The 10,198-nt window shown below is 37.8% G+C and overlaps 1 pseudogene; it reads left to right on the top strand.

Moving 5' to 3' along the window:
- The first annotated feature begins 5,731 nt into the window (after positions 1 to 5,731).
- Positions 5,732 to 7,576, top strand: LOC117038685 (60S ribosomal protein L10a-like; annotated as a pseudogene).
- Positions 7,577 to 10,198: the final 2,622 nt, after the last annotated feature.

Raw genomic sequence — 10,198 nt, 5'->3', positions numbered from 1 at the left:
TGGTCCTCTGCCAGATTCCTCATCCTTCCTAGTCCCAAGGAGAAAAGTCTTGGCAGAGATTCACCCCCTGAAGCAGATTTCTTGCCCGTATCTTTTGTAGAACTGTCTAAGCAGTCGTCCTTCTGCAAGACCGCAGGCTACTCCTGTGAATTATCTTCACAGAGCCCTTTAAGCCGACCACTCCGAAGACCAGGACCCCAAAGGTAGCACCTGGGCAGGTACAGCCTCTGCTATGCTTTGTGCAGGGTCATCCCATTGTGGTCCAGGAGGGCAGCTGTTGGGCATCCTAATCAGCATGTCTTATTCTGGAAAATAAGCTCGATGGCTAGCAAAAATGACTGTTTTTCTCCTTGTTAATGAGTACCACAGGAAAATAATGACCCCTAGACCTACTCATTTTAGCAATGATGCTCAAATACCACACATGATTACATCAGTTTCACTCCAGAGCACCTCATATCCAGGCAGCAAGATCCTACCTACCATGTTGTATTCACTTAAGCCCATCTTTTAGCAGCTGTTATTTATGCAAATCTTCATCTCTAGTGGTATCAAAATCTAAGATCCCCAGAGCAAATGTGGGCAATGGCTGGAATGTCCTATCCTCTGGGCAGGAACTTCTGGGAACAATGATAGAATAGAATGGGGGAAAAGCTAGATTTTTGTATCTTAAAACCAACAGCAGAATGATACACTGACTTCCCATTTTGATGTGCTACCAGGTTCAAATCATGCTGGCACATCCGTCAGGTATAATAACGGGGTTTGAATCATTCCATTGTAGCCCCAGGATTAAAGCCCAGCTGAGTAACTTGGGGTTGAGTGAAGGCATGCCCTCGATGAAAACACTGTTCTTCTTTGTCGAAAATGAAGCATAGCAGAGTTTTTTGCTCATGGCGAGTCCCGTCTTCAGATCTGTTGCTAAAAGGGAAATAAGTCCTTCTCCTGTTTGTTATTTTAATAGCTTCATCTCTAATATAAGGGACCTTCCCACCTCCAGAAACTCAATATTAAAATGACATCATTGAAATTTGCCATAAATATGCAAATTTTTTTCAAAATGGTCGTGATTACCAGGAGAGTAATATAACAACCACCACCACCCCTCTCAATGCATCTAAAAATATTTTAAGTAGCTTCCCCATGATTTCATCCCAGGATCTCTCACGCCTCCTATTTGAAATGGAAAGTAGAATTTTTTTAAGACTTTGAACTCTACGATTCAGGCGTAATAGGATTCACATCCCAGTTCTAGAAATTACTATGGGGTGTGACAGTTATAAAACATGTCATCCAAATTTCAGCACTCCTCCTGTCAAGAGCTGAGGTCTGTGTTCCCCACTCTTGAATCTGTGACTGCTTAACCAATAAAATACAACAGAAGTAATGGTACTGGTTTCTGGACCCAGACCCTAAGAATTTACCGTGTTTCCCAGAAAATAAGACCTAGCCGGACCATCAGTTCCAACACGTCTTTTGGAGCAAAAATTAATACAAGACCCAGTCTTATATTATATTAAAATGAGACCCGGTCTATGAGACCAGTCTGTAAAAAAAAAGAGACCAATTGTAAAAAAAAAAAAAATTACATTAATTTTTGCTCCAAAAGACGTATTAGAGCAGGTGGTCTGCCTATGTCTTATTTTCGGGGAAACATAGTAGCAGCTTCTATTTCCTGTCTCTTGGGATGCTCCTCCTTGTTGGGAACCAGTCACCATGCTGTGAGGAAGAACAACAGTCCATGGAGAAACTCATGAAGAGAGGAGCTCTTGAAGACAAGATCATCTTGATATCTGCAAAGAACTCAGCTGGAATTTTGATGGGGATGCATTGAATGACTCTGAATCACTTTGGAGGTTGTTGCCATCTTGATAATACTAAGTCTTCTGATCCTTGAACTTGAGATATCTTTCCGTTTAATTGTCTTCCTTAATTTCTTTCAACAGCATTGTGGTTTTCTGACTATAAGCTCTGTACTTCTTTTGTTAAATTCATTCTCAAGTAGTTTAGTGTTTTTGATGCTACTGTACATGCACGGTTCTCGCTGTTTTGGCTGTGCTGAGAAGCCCTTCCCTGCTAAGAGCTTGATCATACACAGGTATTTCAGTTACCTGGGAGGTTCAGATTTCTTTGGTTAAGTCCTAGCTATTTCACAATTAGTTGAGTGGAAATAAACCCCATAATAAAGATCTTTCCCTGCCCTGATCTAATAGGTTCTAACAAATTAAATTTATACTTTCAAGGAACTTATTTCTTGCCTTAGAAAATGCTTCTTGACCACTGCTGCCTCCTTCTTCTGCCATTCCTGGTGCTGCTGTAGGCTGGTTTGTTGCCAACCTGGTACTTCTTTGTGAAGTGGTAGCTGAGAGACTTCAGTGCTTAGTATGGTCAAAAAAAAAAAAAAAAAAAGCCCAAGGAAGGATTCAGTACTGAGAACCACGATCAGGTTCATTTGAAGATGGTGGGGAAGGATGATTCTGTGAAACAGTCTAAGATTAAGACACTACTTAGTAAACTAATGAAAGTCTATTGTGAATGACAGCGTTTGTCAATGAGGCAGATCAGATTCTGCCAGTTGATTGACAAGCAACCAATCATGACAGACACACCTGCACAGTTGGAAATAAGAGAATGAAAGTACAATTAATGTATTCCAGCAGCAGACAAGATGTCTACAAAAAAGGAACCTGCTGCTTTACTTCAAAACTCTATTACTCCAGACTAAGAAGACATCAATTAGAAAACCACAATTTGGTTCCACCACATCCTGACTATTACAGTATAGTTTTCTCTATTTTTTTTTATTTTCCCCTTCCCCATTCCTTTGTTGTAAATAAAGTAATTGGTGTATGTGCACAAGCATATTGATTTTTTAAAACTAAATGACCAATGGTATGTTTTTATCAATATCAAGTGGAGATGGAATGGGGGACAATACTGCTTCTGTGAAAATCCCCCCTTTCTCCATTAGTGGAATGCTCATTCAGCTCTTATCTTTTTATTCCAGTAAGTTATTTTGCTCTCACTGTTTAAGAAGAGAAAAACTGACATAAAATTCTTGCATACTTTGTTTGATTGGAGAATTTTAATACTTTTCATTTATTATTGTAAAACCAAGGACAATTTTGTAACTTTTTTGTAGGTAACTATTATATACAGGGCAAGCTGTCTTTAAGTGTGATAAATTACTCTAAAAGAAATGAATCCTAGATAGTTTTCCCTTCAAGTAAAGCATCTTGTTGCTTATAAACTTCTTGTTTAAAAAAACCAGAAAATGCTTTTTTCACTTCTGTTTCTCAGCTCAAGTCTAATCAACGAGAAAGTAAAATGTGGCTGATTATGCTTCCCTCGGATCTATGTTTAAATAACCTTATTTTGAAGAAAAATAAGGCAGAAATCTTTCCCAGATGCTTTTCTGGGGAAGAATTCTACTCTATTTCTGTATGCCATTTTAGCAACAAGATTTTCAGTTTGCAGTATATGTGAATATGATGTTCTTTCTTTGTTGGGAATAATGAGAAATAGCACGAAATGGAGTTCAGAAATAGAAGAGAGAGATTACATAAAAAAAGAGCAGTAGGAATTCTGCCAAGAAGCCCTGAGAGGAATGAAGGGAGCTGAGGGAAAGGCCTCTTCTACCTGGAGCAGCTCCTGTGTGGTGAGGAGGTGGCCCTCTGAGAAGCAGCGGTGCCCAGCCTGGGTACTGCTTCTGTCAAAACCAGAATGGAGTCAAAGTGGGCTTCTCTTCTTTGTAATGAAAATTTCAAATACACAAAATAAAAAAGAATAAGTATTTGTTATAATGAACAAAATATAATGAACTTCCAGGTGCCCGTCACACCAGATTCAACAGTCATCATCAGGCCAAATTTCTGTTTTCTATAAATTTACTAATTCCCCAACTCCACCCCAGATTATTTGGGAGCAAATCCCAGGCATTGCATTATTTCACTCATAAACCTTTCATTATGCATGTACATATCCATATGTATGTACATATCCATTATCATACTTTTGAAAATTAGCAATAATTCTTTAACATAAAATATTCAATCAGGGTTTAAATCTCCTCATTATCTCAATTTTTTCTTTAAAGTTTATTTGAAGCAGGATCCACATAAGGTCCACATTGAAATTGGTAGATGTTTCTCTTAAAATCTTTTAATCCGTTTTTTAATGAAGATCCAGGCACGGGGGAAATACTATTTACCATGTGAATAGTCTGCAACAAACCAAAATAAATGTTATCATTGTCCTGTGGAAACTGTAGGTTAAGGAAATTCTTAAACACTTTTAACAACTAAATGAAAATAGCAGTCAGTATAAATTTCACACAGCATAGGCTCAGAAGTGTGAAAATGTAACTTCATTTTACTAATTTTTAACTTGAGCTTCCATTCTGTCTTTTTTTGAAAACTCAGTCTGGTCTCAGTTAAATTTAATTAGGTTCAGTGAGTTTTCAATTTTAATCACATTCAATACATTCCTTACCCCCACTTTCTCCTAGAAACTGATGTTATAGACCCACTTAAATGCTGTTTTGTATTATTGGGGAGGGAGCTTATCCTGAGACGCTCCTATTTCATTGTCCCCCCCATTCCCCGTTAGTTTTCTATTGCTGCATATATAATAAGCTGCCACAAACTTAAATGCTTAAAGCAGTACTCTCTTATTAGCTCACAGTTCTGTAGGTCAGAAGTCCTGCACAGGTTCCCTGTTCAGGGTATCAAAAGGCTGAAATCAATGTGTCAGCCAGGCTGAGTTCTTGTCTGGAGGCTCTGGGGAAAAAGTCATTTTGAAGATCATTCTAGTTGTTGGCAGAATTCAATTCCTTTTGGTTGTGGGACAGAGGTTCCTGGCTTCCTTGCTGGCTGTCAGCTAGCAGATGCTCTTAGAATCTGTATGTCGCCATGTCTTTGCCACATGACCTTCTCCATCTTCAAGTCAACAAGGGTGCATCAAATCCTTCACATGTTTCAAATTTCTGACTTGCCATTCTGTAAACAGATCGAGAAAACTTTCGGCTCTTAAAGGGTTCATGTGATCAAGTAGCCAACACTGCCCATTGTTCCCAGATAACCTCCCTATCTTGACACTAACTGATCTGGAAGCTTAATGACATCTGCACTATACCATCTCAGGGAGAAGGTGCATGTACAGCAGGGGCTGGAGGCTAGATCACCTGTTAGCCGGGTTAGTTTCTTCTGAACCTCTCGCCTTGGCTTGTAGATCTCCCTCTGTCTTCACATGCTCTTCTGTCTGTATCCTAATTGTCTCTTATTATAAGGGCACTATTCACTTTGGATTAGGGCCACATATGGCCTCATTTTACCTCTTTAAAAGCCCTATCTCTAAACACTGTCACATTCTGAGGTACTTGGGATTAGGGTTTCAACATTTACAAGTAGATTAAGGGGTGGACACAATTTAGCCCATAACAAGGTAAAAAAGGAAGATAGCGAAAAAGGTAGATATATGTCTGTATATGCATAAAATATCTATGGAATATACAAAAGAAACCATGAACACTATTTGCCTCCAAAGAGGGGAACTGAATGGCAGGAGGATGGGGAAGAAAAGGGAACATTTCATTATATACCCTTTAGAACCATCTGACTTTTTGTTTTTGTATCATTACTTATGTTATATATCAAAAGAATATACAAATTTAAAAAGTTTATATCAAGAAGTTGAATTGGGCTCTTTCCTGGTTTTTGTGGCACGAGGCACCATGAGCAGCAAAGTCTCCTGTGACACCCTCTACCAGGTGGTGCAGGAAGTCCTGCACAGAAACTAGCGTGAGAACCGCAAGTTCTGGGAGACAGTGGAGCTGCGGATCAGCTTGTGAAACTACGACCTTCAGAAGGACAAACGATTCTCAGGCACTGCCATGCTTAAATCTGCTCCCTGCCCCCAGTTCTCCGTATGTGTTCTGGGGACCAGCAGCACTGTGACGAGGCCCAGGCTGTGGATGTCCCCCACATGGCCATTGAGGTGCTGAAGAAACTCAACAAGAATCAGAAACTTGTCAAAAAGCTGGCCAAGAAGTATGGTGCCTTTTTGGCTTTAGAGTCTCTGATCAAGCAGATCCCACGAGTCCTGGGCCCAGGCCTGAATAAGGCCGGCAAGTTCCCTTCCTTGCTGACACACAATGAGAACATAGTGGCCAAAGTCGATGAGAAACAGAAGTAAAAAAAGTAATTTCTGGTTTTTTAAACAAGAAGTTTATAAGTAACAAGACGCTTTACTTGAAGGGAAAACTATCTAGGATTCATTTCTTTTAGAGTAATTTATCACACTTAAAGACAACTTGCCCTATATATAATAGCTACCTACAAAAAAGTTATAAAATTGTCCTTGGTTTTACAATAATAAATGAAAAGTATTAAAATTCTCCAATCAAACAAAGTATGCAAGAATTTTTATGTCATTATTTTCTTCTTAAACAGTGAGAACAAATTAACTTACTGGAATAAAAAGATAAGAGCTGAATGAGCATTCCACTAATGGAGAAAGGGGGGATTTTCACAGAAGCAGCATTGTCTCCCATTCCATCTCCACTTGATATTGATAAAAACATACCATTAGTCATTTAGTTTTAAAAAAAGCAGTATGCTTGTGCACATACACCAATTACTTTATTTACAACAAAGGAATGGGGAAAGGGAAAATGAAAAAAATAAAGAAAATTATACTGTAGTAGTCAGGATGTGGTGGAACCAAATTGTGGTTTTCTAATTGATGTCTTCTTAGTCTGGAGTAATAGAGTTTTGAAGTAAAGCAGCAGGTTCCTTTTTTGTAGACATCTTGTCTGCTGCTGGAATACATTAATTGTACTTTCATTCTCTTATTTCCAACTATGCAGGTGTGTCTATCATGATTGGTTGCCTGTCAATCAACTGGCAGAATCTGATCTGCCTCATTTACAAACGCTGTCATTCACAATAGACTTTCATTAGTTTACTAAGTAGTGTCTTAATCTTAGACTGTTTCACACAATCATCCTATTCCACCATCTTCAAATGAACCTGATCGTGGTTCTCAGTACTGAATCCTTCCTTGGGCTTTTTTTTTTTTTTTTTTGGCCATACTAAGCACTGAAGTCTCTCAGCTACCACTTCACAAAGAAGTACCAGGTTGGCAACAAACCAGCCTACAGCAGCACCAGGAAGGGCAGAAGAAGGAGGCAGCAGTGGTCAAAAGCATTTTCTAAAGCAAAAAATAAGTTCCTTGAAAGTATAAATTTAATTTGTTAGAACCTATTAGATCAGGGCAGGGAAAGATCTTTATTATGGGGTTTATTTCCACTCAACTAATTGTGAAATAGCTAGGACTTAACCAAAGAAGTCTGAAACATCCAGGTTCAGATTCTCACGATCAGATTTCAGGTGAAGAAGGTGCTGTGTCTGGCAGTGGCAGTTGGCCACGTGAAAATGACAGATGAGCTTGTGTACAACATCCGCTTAGCTGTCAATTTCCTGTGTCATAGCTCAAAAAACACTGAAAGAATGTCCAGGCTTTATATATCAAGAGCACCATGGGAAAGCCCCAGCACCTGTTACTAAGTACTTATTAACCTGTAGTAAGGCACAGCTTAATAAACCATAGTGTTATCCTTAAAAACAAGGAAGAAAAAGAAGTTGAATTGGCATCTAGGACTTAAGACCATATCTGACATTTAATGGGAAGACTGTTTCTCTGTTGATGAAGTAACTAGTCCTTACGTTCTTCTAGGACAAGAACTGCCTGCCTGACACTTATGTAATGGAAATAAAGCTACTGGAAGCCAATGTGTCACAAGATGAATGTTTCTTATTTCAATAATAAGCATCTGGACATTTATCTATTCTCAGAGAACAATTTTCTGTGGCAAAAGCATTAACTAACTTAAATTCATAGGATAATGTATTTGTAGCAGACAACTATTTTACAAATTGTAGAGTATATAGCATAATGATATATGCTCACTTAGGCTAAGATATGTGTAATTGAACAATAGTTTTATAAGTTAGTTATAGCTGAAATATTACATCCTGTATTATGATCAGATGGTAAAATAAAGCTGTGCCTTAATAAATCTCAGTGTTAAAACTGAATTTCCCAACATCTCTTGAAAAGTTGAAAAGATGTAGAATATAGACAATAAGACTGCTAATATTAAACCCCAGGATATTTTGAGGGATAATAATAGCAACTAGTAAAGTGGTACAATTTTTCAGTGCTATGTATTTGTGAAGCACTTTTACATATAGCTCACTTATCTTTTGCAATTATTTTTTGAAGTGTAAAACTTGACTCATATTTTATAGATGAAAAATGTGAGTCGGTGTAGAAGGAAAATAGCAAGCATCAATTCTGAGTCTTATTGCAATTCAAAGGCTCTTTGTTTGGTATTTGTATCAAGAAATATTGCCAATTTACAGAAATTGGTCCAACTTCAAATTGGTCAGTGGGTCTGCCCAAGTACCAAGAAAATGTGACTCAGGGACCAAACATGAAGTGAAAAAGCACACAAGCACACAATAGAAGACAAAATCTCCTACATAATACATGGTCACTTATTTACTGAGTGATTATTAATGATAATTGCAGTATGCAAAGCATTTTCACATAGTTCATCTCATTTTATCCTTAACATGGGAAATATGTAGAACAATTCTTACAATAGATCCTCAAAGAGGCATTATACTAATAATATAATGTCTTTAATAATATAAACCGTGTCTTACTTTCTACCTATTCTACTGATCACATCAGTACATACCCACAGATGACCCGAAAACCCCACACAGCACAAAACCTAAGTACATGACAGAATGAATCCAAAGACAGTAATAATTGAACATGAAGAGGCTCTTCTTTGCCCCAGGAATTAAATATTCAGCAATCTGCACTGTAGAGTGTTACAAGTCAGACACAGTCTCTCTCCAAGGTCCTGAGGACCTGACAGGGTTCCAGCCATACTCTCAGAACAGCATAATAGACTGACTTACAGAGAATATTCACTCTGTAGCTTTGGTTACCAGTTTACGGATATGATTGTAATTGTAACAACAGAAATTCACTTGAGTTGCCTGTAGACTGGCCAGAGATGAGGACCTTGCTCAGGAAATAATATAAATTAACCAAAGCAGCTTTACTTCTAGGCTTAGCCTAAACACAGGCTCTGAAAGTTAGTGGTTTCAATCTTTTGTTCTCTAAGAAATCCTGTGTAACCTCCAAATTTCTGAAAGCCAGAAAAAGGGACTTTAGAGCACATCTATTAAGATTATTTTATTTTCCATACTAGATGATCATGATTGATACCTAGACATCATGTCACTTTTTAGAATACCAGGAAAATGGAGTTTTAAAAACATTATGTGTATTCATTTGCTATGCCTCCTTTTGCCTATCAAAGACAAACATAGTATTGTGGTAACTTATTTGGGAAATGACTTTGATGAACTTATTTGTTGACAAAAGTATCTGAAGAATTTAATAACATTTATTCATTCCAGTATTTAACATATATTATTTACAACCTATGAGAATCACTACATGGTAAGGCAGAAAGATGATAGGGAAAACTCTATCTCCCAACTCAGACAGACTTAGGTTTGAATCCTGACTGTCACAGACTACCTGTGTGATCGTGAGCAAATTACATCACCTCCCTGTGTATCAGTAAAATGGTGTTATAATGTCACCTGCTCCAATAGATTGTTATAATACTCAATAAGATCATGCATATAAAGCTCTAGCCAAATAGTCTTCCCTGTTTCTATATGTGAATGTATATATTCTTGTGTGTGTGTGTGTGTGTGTGTGTGTGTGTGTACACTATGGTCAACTTCAGGAAGTGGAATGGACCAGGAATAAGTATATTTTGACACATTTGATACTTATTTTCTATAATTCATTGATTTCACTGAGCCTGAGTTTCTACATCTGTGAAAGATTTCTTGCAAAGTTATTCTGAGTTCAAAATGGGATAATATACATGAGAGTTCCCTGTAAACAGTAATGCGTTAGATAACTTAGAAGACTATTAGAATATTACTCAGAAGGGATTCAGGACCCCTTGTCTAATTTCTCTTTCAAATGTTCAGCAATCAGGAGGGTTGCTATAGTGAGGACATTAGTGAAACATATTAAGGACCTCAGAATGAGCCCATCTTTACGTCCATTGCATCCATTCATGTCACCAAATAGACAG

This window comes from Rhinolophus ferrumequinum, chromosome 19 (assembly GCF_004115265.2).
Source record: "Rhinolophus ferrumequinum isolate MPI-CBG mRhiFer1 chromosome 19, mRhiFer1_v1.p, whole genome shotgun sequence".
In the NCBI taxonomy this organism is placed as follows: domain Eukaryota; kingdom Metazoa; phylum Chordata; class Mammalia; order Chiroptera; family Rhinolophidae; genus Rhinolophus; species Rhinolophus ferrumequinum.
The sequence above is the reverse complement of the archived record's forward strand: the minus strand, read 5'-3'. Positions and strand labels throughout refer to the sequence as shown.